We start from the raw sequence: 13165 nt of genomic DNA on the forward strand, positions 1-13165 counted from the left end.
ACTGAACCTTGAAATGAAGAAAATCCTGTGGGTTAATCTTCAAATTGCTATGGCAACATCATAAAACCCCACCATGAGTATTATGGGTAAGCCATAAAACAAGGTCAGCTTGACTAAAGTGTAAACAAGCCTTGATGAGGAGCAAAGTCTTCTTTTAAAAACGGTACAATCATTAGTGTCGCATTTCTAGAAAAGTCGTGTACACGCATAATCGAACAAATATATATTACTTAGTGATGTAGGATTTGAAAACAAAATACTCTGAATAATAAAGAATAAAGTACTGTTAAGTGCACGATACTTACTGAGAGCTGTGTGCGCTTCAGGTTTGTAGTATTATTAAACGGCTGTGTTTCTTTTCAAACTTAAAATCAAATCGTTTTATTATTGTCCGTGTGAATTTACACGTGTGACCAAAGTAAGAAAATTATTCACTCAAGTGAAAGTTGCAAAAGTTTCAACTTCAAATTCTTCCACAGAAATGTATAAATTCTTAAACTTACTTAACTTTACTTGATTACTTGATTTTAGTTAGTGATGGTAAATTATCTGTTTTGTTTTTTAAAACAAGAAACGTGGGGAAACATTAGCTAAGGCTAACTAAGGCTAACTAAGGCTAACCAAGGCTAACCAAGGCTAACATGCCTAGGCCTATTCCTAATCTCTCAATTGTTAGCTAGCATAACTCTGACCATACAAGCTAGTTGAATGCTAATTGCTGGCTGCCACAATATATCAGAATCTGTCTTGATAAATAAATAGCGTACATGGAGATTCATAGATTACAGTGATGAGTGTTAGGTCTCGTTCTTTGAAGTTGAATAGGAATTATTAAATATTTGACTTATATATGTACATGTCACATTAAATAAAATCAATTTTTTTCTGTGGTGTGTTTCATAAAGTTGTGTCTACTTTTCCTGGACAATACTGGATGCTTCACTTTAGGCCTAAATTATATAAAATCTGCGTTTTTGAGATTTGAAGTTTTTTAAGGTTCTGATTTAGTACAATCACTCATTGTAAATGAGTAACTCAGTAAATGTACTGATGTGGTGTTTATAGTGTAACTGTACTGATGTAGTGTTTATAGTGTAAATGTACTGATGTGGTGTTTATAGTGTAACTGTACTGATGTAGTGTTTACAGTGTAAATGTACTGATGTGGTGTTTATAGTGTAACTGTACTGATGTAGTGTTTATAGTGTAAATGTACTGATGTGGTGTTTATAGTGTAAATGTACTGACGTGGTGTTTATAGTGTAAATTTACTGATGTGGTGTTTATAGTGTAAATGTACTGATGTGGTGTTTATAGTGTAACTGTACTGATGTGGTGTTTATAGTGTAACTGTACTGATGTAGTGTTTATAGTGTAACTGTACTGATGTAGTGTTTATAGTGTAACTGTACTGATGTAGTGTTTACAGTGTAAATGTACTGATGTGGTGTTTATAGTGTAACTGTACTGATGTGGTGTTTATAGTGTAAATGTACTGATGTGGTGTTTATAGTGTAAATGTACTGACGTGGTGTTTATAGTGTAAATTTACTGATGTAGTGTTTACAGTGTAAATGTACTGATGTGGTGTTTTGTAGTGTAAAAGTACTGATGTCGTGTTTACAGTGTAAATGTACTGATGTGGTGTTTATAGTGTAACTGTACTGATGTGGTGTTTATAGTGTAAATGTACTGATGTAGTGTTTATAGTGTAAATGTACTGATGTAGTGTTTATAGTGTAAATGTACTGATGTGGTGTTTACAGTGTAAATGTACTTATGTGGTGTTTATAGTGTAAATGTACTGACGTGGTGTTTATAGTGTAAATGTACTGACGTGGTGTTTATAGTGGAAATGTACTGACGTAGTGTTTATAGAGGAAATGTACTGCTGTAGTGTTTATAGAGGAAATGTACTGATGTGGTGTTTATAGAGGAAATGTACTGATGTGGTGTTTATAGAGGAAATGTACTGATGTAGTGTTTATAGTGTAAATGTACTGATGTGGTGTTTATAGTGGAAATGTACTGACGTAGTGTTTATAGAGGAAATGTACTGCTGTAGTGTTTATAGAGGAAATGTACTGCTGTAGTGTTTATAGAGGAAATGTACTGATGTGGTGTTTATAGAGGAAATGTACTGATGTGGTGTTTATAGAGGAAATGTACTGATGTAGTGTTTATAGTGTAAATGTACTGATGTGGTGTTTATAGTGGAAATGTACTGACGTAGTGTTTATAGAGGAAATGTACTGCTGTAGTGTTTATAGAGGAAATGTACTGACGTAGTGTTTATAGAGGAAATGTACTGATGTGGTGTTTATAGAGGAAATGTACTGATGTGGTGTTTATAGAGGAAATGTACTGATGTGGTGTTTATAGAGGAAATTTACTGATGTGGTGTTTATAGAGGAAATGTACTGATGTGGTGTTTATAGAGGAAATGTACTGATGTGGTGTTTATAGAGGAAATGTACTGATGTGGTGTTTATAGAGGAAATGTACTGATGTGGTGTTTATAGAGGAAATGTACTGATGTAGTGTTTATAGTGGAAATGTACTGATGTAGTGTTTATAGTGGAAAAAAAATGATGTAGTGTTTATGGTGTAAATGTAGTAAGTATACAGTAAAACTATTTGGTGAAAGAAAAACTCAAGTAAAATACAAATACTTGAGAATCAGACTTAAGTACAGTAAGAGAGTAATTATACTTTGCTACTTCACACCTCAGATCTCGGTCACATTGGGCTTATCTGCTGTATAAATAAAGGAATGACGTAAAGGTGGAATGGTCTGATAATTTCAAGCGAACACTTCACTATAACGTCCAGAAGCAAGGATACATTCCTTAAGCAATGTACTCATTCCCTAAACGTCCCCTGACAAAAAAAAACTTCATCACGTCAACGATTATTCATTTTACTCTGTTAAACAACAATGTGTGTTTATTGTTAGTCTTAGATCGCATGGAACGTCTACTATACAAGTCCCTGTGTGTGATCTGTTACTATAGAAATGATAATGTATTAGAAGAAGTGTGTTAATATAAACCTATCGCTCGTGTAACGGCCGGAACTGCATTCCGAGCCGCGCTGTTTTACAAAAAACTAATCACTCTATTAGCAAAACCCGGTCGGAATACACTTACACTCTCCAAAACTATCGGAACGGCAAGGCCGGTTCATTTGTTTGTGCTGTACACCATAGACGTTTGGGTTTGAGATCAAAAGATCTGATATATGAAACAAGAGTTTAGGATTTCAGCTTATATTTCCTGGCGTTACACAACATAAAACATAGAACCTTTTGTATGAGATCACCCAATTTTTAGGCGAGCAAAAGTATAGGAACAGAAATGTCTTGAAGTAAATTAAAGTCAATAACACTGGATATATGGTTGCATATCCCTTGATTGCAATATCTGCATCAAGCCTGCGACTCATTGACATCAACAAGTTGCTGGTTTCTTCTTTTGCAACGCTTTTACTGCAGCTTCTTTCTGTTGTTGTTTGTTTCAGGGGGACATTTCCCTTGTCGTTTCTCCCTCAAAATTGCTTGCTTTTCTCCCATAGACAGCTCTCTGATTTTCATGTTGGTTTATCCTTTTTAACAACAAATGCAGTCTTCACAGGTGAAACTGAAAGTTAAAACCAAGAGCAAATGTTCAGAGCTATTTATTGTTTAAACAATCAATCTAACAGGACACACCTGGATAACAAGAAACACCTGTCAGTCGCGTGTTCCAATATTTTTGCTCGCCTACAAATTGGGTGGTCTGATACAAACTGTGCTATGTTCTATGTCATTCAACACATCTACATATAAATACCAGAAAATAAAAGCTGAAATTCTAAACTCTCTTCTCATCTTCATCGTTTGATCTCAAACCCAAATGTCTTCAGTCTACTGCAAAAAAGAAACCAACGAACTGACGTTGCCATTCCAATAGTTTTGGAGGGGGTGGTATCTCCGATTTCCACCTGGTTTGCTTGTTCTTTAACTGTATATTCATATTTAAAGGGATGTGCCACACCCGGAAAATTCTTCTGTATGGTGTCATTATTTGTAATGAAATAGTGCAACATTAACGTCATAAATATTTCAGATATCCTTATTACTGTCATAGCAGCACACAGTCCCCGCCCGTATAATGAATGAATAAAAAGCATTGGTGGACTATCAGAGAAAGATGAACCACAGAATAGGATGTAAGATATTGTGTGTGTGTGTGTGTGCCTGCATCAGACACTTGAGGTTTTGTCAGACACTGCATTATTTAAAGCTTGAAACTGGAAAATCAGGTTGAACTCCAGCCTTAAATGTACTATTTAAAACATACACACACATTAGTGTCACTTGATTACAGCAAGCCAGGAAGAATGTCTGATGGCGCAGCATAACCTGTTGAGTCAAGGTCATCTGATGATTTGTGTGTGTGTCTGTCTCTGTGTGTATTTTTGAACATGTATGTGTCTTTATCTGTGTATTTGTCTGTGTGTCATTGTGGGTGAATGTGTTTGTGTCTCTGTGTGAACTTGAATATGTGTGTATATGTGTGTGTCTTTTTCTGTGGATTTGTCTGAGTGTCACTGTGTGCGTGTGTGTGTCTGTGTCTTTGTGTGTGTGTATTTGTGAATATATGTGAATATCTGTGTGTCTGTTTATGATTATATGTGTGTCCTTTTCTGTGTATTTTCTCTGTGTTTGTGTGTATATTTGTGATGATGTGTGTGTCTTTGTGTGTATTTGTGAATGTGTGAATATACAGTGTGTGTGTGTGTGTGTGTGTGTGTGAGAGAGAGAGAATATACAGTTTGTGTGTGTGTGTATGTGTGTGTATGTGTCTGTGTATTTGTGAATGTGTGAATATACAGTATGTGTGTGTGTGTGTATGTGTGTGCGTGTCTTTGTGTGTATTTATGTATATATATTTGTATATATATGTATATATTTGAATATCTGTGTGTCTATTTGAGATTATGTGTGTCCTTTTCTGTGCCTTTGTGTGTGTGTGTGAGTGTGAATATACAGTGTGTCTGTGAATATACTGTGTGAATATACAGTGTGTGTGTGTGTGTGTGTGTGTGTGTGTGTGTGATCAGCAGTGTGAAAACACAGTGTGTTTTATATTGTTGCAGTTCAGAGACCCAGTGTGTTCTTTCTGTTTTCTTTGATACATCTTAAATTCAACACACACACACACACACACACACACACACACACACACACACACAAGATTGACAAGAGAAAGCAACTTAACAGTAAAGAAATCATAACGAATTAAATTACATTGAATCAGAAATGCAGATTAATATAATTATTTAATTATTTAATCATTATAAATAACAGATTGATTAAATGCAATGCAATAGGATTGAAACTTTTTTTTAGGTGAAAAGTCGGGCTTTCTGTCCTCCTCACTTATGAAACAGCTGCTCTGCTCTGACCGGGACAGCATGTGTGAATCCTTCAGGTCATGTGGGGACACATTATTAGAAAATCTCACTTTGGGGTTTGGGTTTGAGATAGTACAGTGAAATGGGGCCCTGAAGAGATCTGAATTTGCCTCAAACCCTGATGTGTTTTTCCCTTTCAGAAAGGTTCTCAATGCAGGTTCTTTATGTAACAGTCAGCGGTAAAGCTGTAAAGTCTTGAGGATGGAGGGATAACATCATGAGAGATAAAAAAAAAAGAAGATGAAATTTCTGCGAGGGAATGACTGTTTTTGTCTGCTATAACGTAACTTGTTTCATTCACTAACAAATACAAAATTGTTACCGTTGGAAACAGCGATTGTTGTAGTATAAGAGGAAATGCTTCAAGGCATACTGTTAAGGGAAAATAATCAACGTCACGGTGGTAACATTTACTTCGCCTCATGTCGGGCCACATCACACCACCCTGTTGATGATTATTTTCCTATAACAGCACACTACAATGTCTTTTCTTTCATATTTAAAGGTGTATTTATTATTTTAATGATCAAAAATGTCGTTCCTTAACTTCTTATATCCGATAAATATATCAATTGAGCCAAAGGACAGAGCTGTAGAACTGCAGAAATGTGATAAGTTCTGGAGATTTGGACCAACAAACTTAAAGAGTAAATAAACTCTGAATATGATGCACAGAATGTTTTAACCTACCTAATTTTAGAATTATCTAACCATTTATTGAGCATTGTGTGTGTGTGGGTGTGTGTGTGTATGTCTATTTGTGATTATGTTGTTGACCTTTTTTCGTAATATTTCTGACCAATGAATGGAAGAGATTTATGAGAAATTTGCGTTTCAGCCATTCAGCTGTTAATGGTTCATTTAGTTATGTGTGAAACCAAATCAAAGTGCAAAATCAAACAAAACCAAGCAATAAACAAACTGAAAGGAGTACTGAAACATTGAAATGTGAAATATTTGGAATATTCCACAAGTAACATGTTCAACAGGAAGTCGATTCTCTCATCCTTTTCCTTATTTTCAGTGATCTTGTGGTATTGACGACCATGTTACGCAAATTATAGAAAGTAAATTATGAATTAAGTGAAATTACGTATAAAGGTAAGTTTCTAGATACACGCACACCTCAGCCAGAGTTTCTTTTAGGCACATTTAGTTGTGTGTGAAATCAAACCAAAGTGTGAATCCAAGTAGCAAAAGTAACGATTGATATTTGATTCCGACTCAACAAATGGACTGATAGGTGTAAAACATTCCCTAAGTGCACAAATGTGGCTGGTTTAAAATTCCACACAGTTGAAATACTGTTCTAAAGTCATAAAGGTAACATTCCCTTTAAGGACACGTTCACATGTTTACACACCAGGAGTCAATTCAAACAGACTAAACGCTGCATATGTGGAAGTACTCTTATGCTAACAGATGGATGTGGTGGTTTGCAAATTTGCCGCTAATCTGAATCATGCTGACATTGCACAATTGTGGTGAGCAAGCTGCAACACTGATCATCTGTCAGCTGCGTGAACCCACCACAGTTAAGTTCTACGTAAATGGGTTATATTTATGCAGTTTTTCATTCGAATGTAGCCAAATGATCATATACCCTGCAAAAAGAAAACGATGTCTTAGCAAGTAAAACTATCTTGAATATACGCAAATTCAACTTACAGTTATCTGTATTAGACTGTTTTTAAACAAATATAAGAATATTAAGCCTATTTCTAAATATATTTACTCATTTTAAGCTTGAAGTTTTCCATATGGTATTGGCGAATAGAAAAAAAAACTAAATTATCTGTCAAAATACTGTAATAAATAAATAAAATTCAAGATTTGAAGCTTGAAATTAGTAACTATGTCTACAAATAGGCTTAATATTCTTATACTTGGTATATAATAATCTCATAATGAGAAATATTAGCTAACTTTTACTTTATTCAAGATATCGTCACTTTTTTTTTTGCAGTGTATCTCAAGTATAGCAGGTGAAACCTTTGGGATGCTATTTGTGTCCTGCAGATATAACTTTATATGTAAAGTAAAGATAAAAGTTATATACATAAACATAGGTAAGTTTTCCTTCACAACGACCTCCGTGCGTGTTTCAGATAAACAACTTAACGAAAATCGACTATTAGGTTATGAAAAATTTATATTTTACTTAATTAACATTCACTCAAACCTGTTACTTGAACACATTCACATTCACCCCTAGGAAATAGTTGGAACATTCCAGAAGGCACACTTTCAAAAGGAAGTTACATCGTACAAATTTCCTGAAGATCACGTGAAGAAGAAAAGAAAATTCTTTTGTTCTTCAGTATTTATTTTCAGTAATATTGTGGTACTCTCAAACGAGGTTGCTTTGCAAGTGTAACCCTGTTACACAAATTATAGACTGGAAGTAAATGATTAAAGTTAGTAATTTTTTTTTTTTTTTAAATGTAACTCATTAGAATGTCCATGTATCTTTAGCATACTGTCGATTATAGTCAACTACACTTTGTGGATGTGCTAATTCTATGGGAAAAATAACAAACAAACAAACAAACCAATAAAAAACTAATTGTAAAATATTGAAAATTGTAAATTAATAAAGGTTTTTTTTTTTTTTTAAGTTACATGGAATTACTGAGGGAACAGGAAGTCTGGGCCACATAAAAATTGTGAAGCTACAAAAGGCTCAAGAACCAAGTAGAAGTGTGTAACACACACTGTGAGACGAGCACCAGAAACGTATACGTTTGTGGAATAAATCCAGGAAGTACACCTAAATACGTCTAATAAACTTAGTACAATATTAATTATCATAAGTAAGACGAAGAAGAGAAAAAAGTGTGTGTGTGTGTGTGTGTGTGTGTGTGTGTATGTACCCAGAATTTAACCTTAAACAGCTCCTCCCCTAATAACTCACCACCAATCACACTATAGAGAGGAGGGGTCTACTTTACACACACACACACACACCTCTCTGGTCCAGAGGAAGAATACAGTCATTGTGAAGAGAGAGTGCAGGTATGTAGTGTGTGTGTGTGGGTGTGTGTGTCAGTGAAAGAGAGAGAGAGAGAGAGAGAGAGAGAGAGAAACGGTGATGGGAAGAAAAGCAGAAGGGAAAGAAGAGAGATCCTGTTTCTGTCTTGCTGTCTCTCACACAAATGCACACACACACACACACAGCCGTCCAGATGTCTGTCAGGGTTAAAGTCATGCTGGGGAGGTCACATGATCAATCATATGACTAAAATACTTGAGACGGAAAAGTGACCTCAGTGTTTCTCTGTCCCTTTGTGTTGTGTGTGTGTGTGTGTGTGTGTGTGTGCTAGGGCGCATATGTTTGTGCATTTGTCACAAGAAGTAAATAAAACAACAACTTGGACCTAAACTTGCGTCCCGTAACAGCGGCCCAATCAGATTGAAGGGTGCCATTTTTTGTAGATTTTGTTTGAGAACATTTTAAATGTAACACACACACACACACACACACATGCATACACACATGCATACACACATATACACACACAAAACTACACATCACTACACAAACAATAGGAAAATCACCTGAAAATGCTGACTTCTGAGAACTGATAAGCATCAAAATAGAGACAGTAGAAACAGGTTTGGTCTCAGCCAATCAGATCACACTCCCACATTCACTAACTCTCTCTCTCTCTCTCTCTCTCTCTCTCTCTCTCTCACACACACACACACACACACACACACACACATACCCTGTTCCTTCAAGTTGTTATGAAACAAACATCCGTGCACATTTTTAAATGCACTATTTACACTAAAGACACTGACTCCTACAGTCACCTGATCACACACACACACACACACACACACACCCCTCGGAGCGAACCATCCAAAACACACTTATTCCCTTTCCACAAGTTTTCTAAAACTACAACCCCCATAATGCTTAGCAGCAGGATGCTGCCTCTTGGTTATAACCTTTGACCTCTACCCAACAGCACGAACTTACTCAAATATACTCTCTCTCTCTTACACACACACACACACCCACACACACACACACAGCAGGACTGAAACTCAAACACTTGCTCGACAGTATATTTTCCTTGTTTGAACAATAAGTAAGGAATAAAACACTCAGGGACGTGCTGTTATGAGAAAACGATCACTTAATTTATTAAAGAACGGGATGTTCCATTTCCGAGAGCGTAACATTACAAAGCTCTGACACTGGAGACTCCTGGGGCTGGTGTAGGCTGGAGACACCCCGGATGGGGGTGCTAACCCATGGGCACAATCACACACTATGAAACACCAATCAGCCCAAAACACCTGTCTTTGGACTGGGGGAGGAAACCAGAGTACACAGAGGAAACCCCCGAAGCACTGGGGAGAACTCCATGCGCACAAGGCACAGGCAGGATTCGACCCCTGACCCCTGTAGGCGAGGCAAACGTCCTAACCACTAAGCCACCATACCCCGTTACTATAGAAACGTTAACGTATCAGAGCGAATTACAGCATTAACACAAATAGTTTTGTCAGAGCTGCTGTCAGAGAAAAACGACACCACACTTTCCGACCAATCAGATTGGAGAATTCGACAGCACAGCGTTGTGGTATAAAGGTGAGGATGTACTGCTACAATGATAAAACATTTGAAGAAATTTGTACGCTGTGCCACATTTATAGTGGAGTCAGTTACAGGTGGGCATTACGTCATGTGGATGCACATACGAAGGCTACGTTTTCTATAGACATACATATACATACAGTAAAGTAGATGCACAGACACATTCTTTTTGGACTGTCCTTTAGTTTTTTCCCATATATATATATATATATATATATATATATATATATATATATATATATATATATATATATATATGGGGAAAAAACTAATGAAAAGTCCAAGGTCACACTTGTCTGATCAGGGCTCGTTCCATCTCTCCTTCTTTCATTCTGTCGTTTTTTCTTCTTTTCTCGATTGAGCCATCTCAGTGTGTGAAACCCAACTCTTTCACACACATTAAATTACAGCACACCCCCTGAGTGCAGTTTCACAATACACAACTCACACACACACACACGCACACACACACAGAAACTTTCAACCCAGTTTTCACAATATTGAGGGACTCATACTTTAAAACTGAAAGACAGTAAGAAAGTGAGAGAGAGTGAGAGTGAGAGAGAGAGAGAGAGAGAGAGGTCATTTTGTAACTATCATAATAAATAAGGTCAAAAGACTCATCAGGGCTTCGGCACCATCTGCACGGAAAAGAAAAAAACATGAGAAAGAAAAGCAGGTGGCTAAAGAGAGAGAGAGAGAGAGCTAGAGAGAGAGAGAAACCAGAGTGAAGAAGATTAGGAAAAAGAGAAGGTGAGTGTCGCACCTGCAACGTTCAGTAGCTGTCAAAGTCAACGTCTCGTTCAGCAGCGGCGTAATCCAGCCGTTTTCATCATCCCCCTCTCTTCTCAGTCGTGTGACAAACCGAGCTCCGATGACAGGAGAGGTTTTTTGTTTATTTTTTTTTTCCAAATCACGTATGTCTCTTTTCCTTCTTCTTCTTCTTCTTCTTTTTTTGTGTTTTGATTTCTGTCTCTTGAACTCTTTCGCTTCCCCGTCTGTGCTGACGCTCCTTCTCGCACTTCTCTCCTCTGACAAGAATGGAGGGAGGGGGAGAGAGAGAGAGAGAGAGAGAGAGAGGAGGACAAGAGAGACTGGGTGGAGGACGAGAGAGAGAGAGAGAGAGAGAGAGAGTAATTAGCACTAGTCTCAGTACCTGCCTCTCACTGACATAATCTGCACATTCCTCTCGTCTGATTACGAAAAAAAAAAAAAAGAATAAAAGAGGAAGGAAGAAGGAATATTAGTGGAGGAAAGAAGTTCTAGAAAAATAAATAAATAAATAAATAAATTCTTGCAAAAAAAGAGAAAAGAATGAATAATAATAAAAAAGACTAAGTGTATGGAAGAGTTGTCTGTGTGTGTGTGTGTGTGTGTGTGTGTGTGTGTGTGTGTACAAGCCTGAAACATACAGTACCAGGAAATGTTTAGTTTCATGTCATTTTGGTTGGGTTGGTCGGTACAACTAATTCCTTTTGTGTGTGTGTGTGTATGTGTGTGTGTGTGTGTGTTGCTCAGAAACTCACCAAACCAGAATGCTTCCAGGTACTTGCACTGGAAACACTATCCTTGCTCAGCCTGGACAACAGCCAAAACGGCATTCCACACACACACACACACACACACACACACACACACGGTTAGGTGAAAGCACTAATTTCAGACTATTCATGACAAAACCATGCTTTTACACTGAAACACTAATAATATTGGTACTTACTATATATATATATAAAATAAGAAAGTTTGTGAACCCTTTAGAATTTTCTACATTTCTGCATAAATACGACCTAAAACATCATCAGATTTTCACACAAGTCCTAGAAGTAGATAAAGAGAACCCAATTAAACAAATGAGACAAAAATATTATACTTGGTCATTTATTCATTCAGGAAAATGATCCAGTGTTACATATCTGTGAGTGACTAAAGTATGTGAACATCTAGGATTAGCAGTAAATTTGAAGGTGAAATTAGAGTCTGGTGTTTTCCATCAATAGGATGACGATCAGGTGTGAGTGAGCGCCCGGTTTTATTTAAAGAACACGGATCTATCAAAGTCTGATCTTCACAACACATGCTTGCGGAACTGTCTGATGTCACAAACAAATGAGATTTCTGAGGACCTCAGAAAAAGAGTTGTTGATGCTCATCGGGCTGGAAAAGGTTACAGAACCATCCCTAAAGGGTTTGGAGTCCACCAATCTACACTCAGATAGATTGTGTACACATGGAGGAAATTCAAGACCGTTGTTACCCTCACAGGAGTGAAGACCAACAAAGATCACTCCAAGAGCAAGACGTGTAATAGTCCACGAGGTCACAAAGGAACCCTGGGTAAATTCTAAACAACTAAAGTCTCTCTCACATTGGCTAATGTTAATGTTTATGAGTCCACCATCAGGAGAACACCGAACAACAATGGTGTACATGGCAGGAGTGTAAGGAGAAAGTCACTGCTCTCCAAAAAGAACATTGCTGCTCGTCTGTAGTTTGCTAAAGATCACGTGGACAAGCCAAAAGGCTGCTGGAACAATGTTTTGTGGATGGATGAGACCAAAATAGAATTTTTTGGTTTAAATGAGAAGCGTTATGTTTGGAGAAAGGAAAACACTGCATTCCAGCATAAGAACCTTATCCCATCTGTGAAACATGCTGGTGGTAGTATCATGATTTGGACCTGTTCTGCTGCATCTGGGCCAGGACAGTTTCCTATAATTGATGGAACAATGAATTCTGACTTATACCATCGAGTTCTAAAGGAAAATTTCAGGACATCTGTCTGTGAACTGAATCTGAAGAGAAAGTGGGTCATGCAGCAAGACAACGATCCTAAACACACGAGTCGTTCTACCAAAGAATGGTTAAAGAAGAGTAAAGTGAATGTTGATGTAAAGTGAATTACAATTCAGTAAAGTGAATTGGAATGGCCGAGTCAAAGTCCTGACCTTAATCCAATAGAGATGTTGTGGAAGGACCTGAATCAAGCAGTTCATGTGAGAAACCCACCAACATCCCAGAGTTGAAGCTGTTCTGTACTGAGGAACGGGATAAAACTCCTCCAAGACGATGTGCAGGACTGATCAACAGTTACCGCAA

The 13165-nt window shown here is 37.2% G+C and overlaps 1 protein-coding gene across 7 annotated transcripts in view; it reads right to left on the reverse strand.

The window, feature by feature from the left end:
* The window catches only part of rbm47 (RNA binding motif protein 47), a 36436-nt gene extending 24803 nt beyond the window's left edge, over positions 1 to 11633 (reverse strand). For 6 of the 7 annotated variants that reach the window (XM_053619209.1, XM_053619208.1, XM_053619207.1 and 3 more), the window contains exon 1: positions 10833 to 11633. The gene's annotated coding sequence lies outside the window, so the exon portion shown is untranslated. The remainder of the gene's footprint in view (positions 1 to 10832) is intronic. The other variant, XM_053619203.1, reaches the window with a different exon arrangement.
* Between the last annotated feature and the right edge of the window lie 1532 nt (positions 11634 to 13165).

This window comes from Ictalurus furcatus, chromosome 29 (genome assembly GCF_023375685.1).
Source record: "Ictalurus furcatus strain D&B chromosome 29, Billie_1.0, whole genome shotgun sequence".
NCBI classification, from domain to species: domain Eukaryota; kingdom Metazoa; phylum Chordata; class Actinopteri; order Siluriformes; family Ictaluridae; genus Ictalurus; species Ictalurus furcatus.